Source organism: Lathamus discolor, chromosome 1, assembly GCF_037157495.1.
Source record: "Lathamus discolor isolate bLatDis1 chromosome 1, bLatDis1.hap1, whole genome shotgun sequence".
In the NCBI taxonomy this organism is placed as follows: Eukaryota; Metazoa; Chordata; class Aves; order Psittaciformes; family Psittacidae; genus Lathamus; species Lathamus discolor.
In genome coordinates, this window is record NC_088884.1 from 87,197,596 (window position 1) to 87,204,825 (window position 7,230).

Genomic DNA, 7,230 nt, shown 5'->3' on the forward strand with positions numbered 1-7,230 from the left:
GATGATTCTTTGGGGTAGCCTAGGGCTGCTTCTGTGAACCCTGTAGGATGCTGCTGGCCAGAGAGAGCCATGTGGGGAGGAAGGGGTGGGCAGGAGCTGAAATACAGGTGTTGCCAGTAGAAAGGAGAGCTGGCTTGTTTACTTGCAGGGAGGAAAGTATGGAAACAGTTTAGGGGGGTGGGATGGACATCTGACTGGGTTTTCTGGAGAGAGGTGAGGCCTAAGAGGGATGTCTTGCCTGCTGATGGTGATGTCCTTTAGAATGCCTTGGTGGGTGTCTGTCAATAGAAGCAGGTGAGGATGCAGGGAGATGGAGGGGCTCAAGCCACGGTAGATCCAGGAAAAGCAGATGTCATGTATGTGTGTTTTGCTATACTTAGTTGCTGGTGTGTAAGAAAGAGTAGAGGCCCTATATGGTGAAATACCTCTATGGAGGGAAGGAAAATGTGTTTGTGGGTGTGTAGTTTTTTGTTTTGTTTGTTTTGTGGGGTTTTTTTGTTTGTTGGTTGGTTTCATTAATAATGAGTTATGGTAAGCTGTCAGTAGTTGCAGTGATGTAAACCACTTCAGTGTTAAAATCCTGTTGTGGTTTAAACAAAGTCAAGCCATAAATCACGCAGTCGCTCTCTCACTCCCCCCCTTCTTGCCTTCCCCCTACTCCTGGAGGGACAGAGAGGAGAATCAAAAAGAACGCAACTCCCACGGGTTGAGATAAGAACAGTTTAGTAACTAAGGTATAACAGAAATCATGACTGCTACCACCAATGATAATAATGATAAAGGAAATAACAAGAGGAAAGAATACAACACCTCAACACCAGCCGACCGATAACTCGCCCAACCCCACCTGACTGAGCACGGACCGATACCTCGTCCAACCCTGCAGTCCCCCAGCCCTTCCGGGTAACTCCTCATTACATCCTGGGCATGACGTGCTGTGGTATGGAATACCTCTTTGGTCAGTTTGGGTCAGGTGTCCTGTCTCTGCTTCCTCCCGGCCTCCCCTCGTCCCCAGCAGAGCACGAGACTCACAAAGTCCTTGGCCAGAATAAACATCACTTAACAACTATTAAAAACAATCGGTGTTATCAGCTCTCTGCCCAGGCTGGAAGTCAAAACATAGCGCTGCACCAGCTACTAAGAAGGAGGAAAGCTGCTTCTGGTGAACCCAGGTCAAATCCACACTTGGTAAAAATAGAAGTGTCTATGTTTTTTAACTCTGATTTACTTAAGTCTGCTTTTACTGACCTGTCTCTGTCTGTTGCCCTGTTTCAAACATGAAATCCCCAGAGACACTCGAGTTGTCAGAAGATTATGGATGTTTAGCAGCAGAATTAGAGGTTTGCAATACATTATTGTGCAAGAAATAAGCATGGAGGGAAAGATGATACATCATTGCTCTACACTGGCCCTGTATTCATGTAGTCATTCAAACTTGGCTGAATTCAGTCACTTTGTACATAGCTAAAAAAGCTGGGAGGGAAATGTGCTGCTCATCCATTCCTGGCTGCCAAGTTTGGCAAAACTCTGCTAGTCTAATCCCTCATATGGGGAAATTGTGGCATAAAAGAATCCAAATGGGCTCAGGGCTATGCCTGTGTGCACTTTTATCTGCTGCTAAAATGCTGGTCTGAAACCTAACAGTCTGCTAGAAAGTGTTTTATAATGCCAGGTAAACAAAGCTTGCAGTTTGGCCTTCACCTCGGGAAAACCACAGCATTTTTCCCCCTTGTCCTGTGTGAAAGGCAGGTGAAACTGCTTAGAGGAAAAGCAATGTTTACTGAGATGCAGGCTTGTTTTGCCCATGGGTGGCTGGTTACTAGGAGATGCATTGAGGAAACTTGCTGCATGAACCCACAAAACTTCTCCCTTTGCTTGCAAGTTAGTGGCTTTTACTGGTAGTGCTAAGACCCCATACAAATTTTGTTTCCAGCCTCCCCTTTCTGCTTCCAGCGTTGCAAGTGAAGGCAGGCTCCATGCAAAACCTGAAGGTGACAACATTTTAGAAAGTAAAAGACCTCAAGCATCAACAAATGCTTGTGACAGAGCAGAGTTGTTTGAGGTGAGATGATGTGTAACAAACTAATCTGTCTGATTGTCTCAAGCCTGTAGCTCTGTGAAATGGAATACTTACCTGGGAGCTTCTGGAGGAATACTTCAGCTTTTGAAGTAAATGCATAATCCTGGAACTGTGCAATGTCAATTTAAAGAGAAATGAAATTTAAAATCGTCTTTTTTTAAATCTGGCATCTCCAGTTTAGTCCAGTCCTTTGAGCATAGTCAGTGCTTGACAGGGTTTCTCATTCACCATTTGAAAGCGTTTGCTTAATACCAAAATGAAAAAGGTTTGCTAGACTAACATCTGCCTCAGCTGTACAGACAGTTCGTTCTTGTGAAAATCCTTCCGCTTTCAGCTTCCCTTTGAAGGGAGCTCCTTGAATGCTAGAAGGTGCTGAAACTTTACTTAGTGCTAGTGCAGAGGAAGAAATGAAGCGTGTTTCTGAATTGTGGTGGATTTGGTTGCCATCTCTACTGAAGTAATCTCACTGACCTACATGCTTTCCTGTTTTCTCTTTATTTGTTCCTCATTACTGTAGGATTTGCTAGTATGCAGTTTCTCAGCCATAAAATATATTTCCTCAATGTGTAACACATAATCCAAACTTAAATGCAGAACTTTATTAAGGACTGATGACCAAAACAAAACAAAGCAACAACAACAAAACCTGAACAAACCAAAAAACCCCCCAAACAAACAAAAAACCTCACAAAACGAACCCAACCCTGGCCCCCAAAACCCCCAACTTCAGGATTTTTTTTTTTTTTTTTTAACTGTATCTTTATTGGGTCCATTTGCAGTTCGGAAATTGGCTTTGCTGTGTTAAACTCTTGGCATGAGATTATTTATCAATACAGAGCATTTTACTTACTGAAACCTGCTCACAGTTTCATACTGAAAAGTGCAGAGCTTGCAGAAGATCTGCCTACAGCTGCTGGGAATGCTGAGTAAAAAGAAGTATTCTGGGATCAAAGGATCCCAAAGGATGTGCAGGGAGATGGTGCAGGTAAACAAAGCCTTTCTTTTTCCCCAACACCAGAGCTCTCCACTTTAATTTATTACAAATAACGGCAAGCCCATGGTATTTTGAAGTGTGAATCCATAATTCAGATGCAGTGGGATGGCATAATGTGAACATTTGGACTGGTTTTGGGTGAGAAAGGGAAGCAAACATCAAGCGTGTGATGAAAGAAAGTCCCATCCAGTGGAATGCCTGCCTGATCACCTGGTCGTATTTTTTGTTATTATTTAAAAAGCGAAATTTTTGCATGAACTCGTGGAACAAAATATTATCGTGTGTCGGGATTTTGAACGAGTCATATATTGTCAGTGTTACTCCTCACTTTGTCACAGTCTTCGCGGAAGGGGGTTTGAGAACTCTTTCCTCCGTGCCGCAGCTCCCGGTAAGTGCCACTAGACGGCGCGTTTTCTTTAAGCTTTCAAAACCGTTCGTGTTCCTTTATGCTGGAAGTACGGGAAGGGATTTCAACAAGTCAGATTTTACATTATTAGGTGTTCACTTCCTCTTTGACTATAACGATAGCTAGTTTTGAAAATCTGCCTCTAAGAGTGGTCTAACATGGTTTAGCAGGAATTCCTGCAGCATCTATGGCCACAGATGGTGGTCTGACAAAATGCAGGCATCCTTCTCTGTCACTGTATTCAGTAGAATAACTTGTGATAATTTGGTTTTGAATTGCTTACAGCAGCACTTTAAGTGCTGCAATATTGCAATATTGCAATGTTGCAATATTGTAACATACATCTCAATGAACTCCTTATACAAAACCCAAGCTCTTGGCTCTGTAGCTACTAACAGTGGGAGGTATTTGGCATAAAGTACATTTTTTGTGGATTTCTTTGGTTTAAAAATAATTTTGAGGCAAAGCTGTGTATGAATTGTGCTGTGTGTTGCATTTCTGTGCAGGCCTATAGGGATGCTGGGGACGGACTCTTTGTCAGGGAGGTTGTGAGTGCTCCATCCCTGGGCCAGGTTCAGGGCCAGGTTGGACGAAGCCTTGTGTGGGATGGTTTAGTGTGAGGTGTCCCTGCCCATGGCAGGGGGGTTGGAACTAGATGATCTTGAGGTCCTTTCCAACCCTAACTATTCTATGATTCTATACATCTTTGAGTGACTTGCTCATATTTTAAGTTCCAAAATTAAGTAAAGAAATGGAGCATTTTAAATCTAGAGTGTGTGCCTCGGCACTGATTGGCAGTGACTTACCAGGAGCAGTTAAAATAGACTTCACTTATGTGCTGGCGGTTTAGGTAGATTTTTCCTAGTTCAGGTGTCAAAAGATGTTGTAGAAACCAGGAAAGGGGCTTTAGAGGTCTTGAGCTAAGTGCTAAAAGTGTTTCTTGTGTTTACAAGAGCACTAAACATCCAGTGTCTGAGGAATTATATGAAAAGTTATGTACAGAAAGAATGTAAATCAGTTAAGTGCCAGCAAAATCATTAAAGCTCTGTAAGACAATAGTGCCTCCTGTTAGAACTGTTGGGTTGTCTAGGCAGTGGTGTAGGCTGTACACAATCTACAATTGAAGCACTCTGTTATTTGGGGTTTTGATGAATAGTGGTTTGGAAGATGGAGATCTACATGTTTTAGAAATTTTTAATAAAGGCTGAAGAGAAAACATGTTTATGTAGGCTTCGTTTGGTTTTGCCTCCAGACTTACTTCCTCATAATCAAACCAAAGTTTTGTGGGCCTGAATCTGCTCTTACTTATGGGAGTCAAGGCTTGTGCTGTTTCAAATGAGAACAGCCACGCAGAGTGCAAAGGGATGGTGCTGCTTATCCCACCACCTTTAGAATAACGTATAGTGTCTTTAATTCTTCTTCAGTGAATATGTAAAACAAGGAGGCAGTTTGCAGTGATACTGAGGCCCTTTGGTGAAATAAAGAGAGAAAGAACAAAGCAATGCAAAGTCGGTAGCTTGTGAATTGAAACCTGGGTTCAGTTACCTTTGGGAAACCACAGAGCCCCAGCTTACCTTCATTCCCCATTTGAAAAGGAAGATAATAGTATTCCTGTATCTCAAGACACTCGTGGGAATGCTAATGGAAGGTCCCTACATGAGAAAGAGGTCTTGTTGCAGGACCTCAGCTGAAGTATTTGGGAATAATAAATGCAAAGGCCAAACTTGTTTGGTGACATTATGCAAGTTAATTGCAACTAAATCGATTCTTATTTCTCTTCCCCACAGAGAGGGAGAGGACCACTCATGGGTAACTTTTATTTTCTTTCCTTAGGTCTTTCAAATTTCCTTTAAGCTAACAGAACATTATTATTATTCTCTCTGCTCTTCTTTCCTAAGTGGAACTAATTGCGTAACTGGTTAAGGGAAATATCTTTCTTAACTCGTATTGGTCACTCTTGATAGTTACTTAGTGCTATCCTGAAGGTTTGCAATAGCTCTTAAATTCTTAGCACAATGCTTCAAGCTCCTGGCTGAGGAACAAAAGAAGTGTTCTACTATTATTGATGGACTGTCCCCTCATACACCATCACTGTGTGGAAGTGTGTAAAGTACAAAGCCCAAGTGATCTGCTCAAGATAAACTGTAGTGCAGAACAGCTGAAAATACAGAAATACAGCACCTGGGTCCTTTTCTTTCCCTTTGCCCTGGAGGAGGAGTTTGTATCACTAGTCATCAGGGATGGAAATTCTGGGTTTTGGGGAAGAGTTAGGCAGTCTGGAGATCAGGCCCTGTCTTAGTGTAGTACTGCACAGCTGTCCTAGTAATCAAGATTAGCATCAAGGGCCTGAAAGAAGTACTGGAATATGGCTCAAGAGATTTATCTTTGCTTGAACTGAGATTATTGCATTGATGATATTCTTGTGATGTGTCTTCCTCTACAGACAATTTCAAAGAAACCTGCACCTACTCTGACTAAAATAAAGAATTTTTCCAGTAAGTTGAACTGAGCTGCCTGATGCTGTAACTGGTATTAATGTTCTTAGCTCCCATTAACCTTTTCACATTATACCGCTGTCCCAAGAGAAATCAAGACTCTGACAGAGCAGTGCTCTGTGATAGGTTGTGGATTAGAAGTAATGGATCACTTAGAGAAGGTTGTCTTTGCTGGAATATAAGCCAATATTTAGTCTCCAAAGTAGGCCTCAAAGTGCTTAAAAAAACCAACCAAACAACAAACCTTCTTCTACTCTGTACTCTCAGCCTGTCCTTCAGCAGCCCCCTGAGGCTGGCACCTGCAGCATGGAAAGAATTTTATAAACTTCCTGTCAGTATTAAAATAGGAACATTTTACTCTGCCTGTAAACCAGTATCACCCTCCTCTCTTCTTATTTCAGTAGCTTTGCTGCTAAGCGTTTGCCTCATGCCTGCCACCCAAAGTGCCAGAGTGCAGCACAAAACTCTTTGTTTATGCCAACAGCTGAACTATTTTCCCACTCCTACACAAAGACAGCAACGAGGCACTGAGCAATTGCCATCCCATGGCACCCAGTCTGGAACTGAACCCATTTCTTCTCTGTCAGTATTAATCAAAGCATGAACTTGAAATTGCTCTTTCTTTTCCTCCCTCACCTTTGCTTCTGAGTTGTGGTTCATCGAAGTTTTGGCTGTTTCACTTCCAAAAAGACATTAAAGTATGGAAAAGCATTTAAGATTGATCTTCAGTTATAATTTCATAAAGCAACTGTCAGCTCTGTGAAATCTCCCAAGCCTGACAATCTTCTTTGGTAAACCTATTGCACTTCAGGGCCTCTATAATAGGCTTTTTAAATATTTTGCAATGGATTTTTTTTAAGAGAAAATATTTTAACTAGGACACTAACTGTCCTTGGTCTTTCTGTATCATGTGAAAAGGGCTCTAATGTGACTGCTGTGCTCCAGCTCCATTAGATAAATTGAGGGACCTTTTCCTTTTCAGTATCATTTCCTTTCCTAGCCATCAGCTACACAGCAGAACCAAACTCTCCTTTAATATGGGCCTTGCTCTTTTTTTCTCTTCTGTGATCCCATGTAGTGTCATGTAGTAGCTAAGAAACATTATTGATAGCAAAATGATGTATGGTACTTTGGGGCAGGAAATGAGGACACCCACTAGAAGACTGTTTTGATAGAGCACACCATCTATCTTCCTATTTATTTAAAAAATTTGAAGTTACTGGTCTTTCTGTGATCTAGCAGACTGCTCTTGACA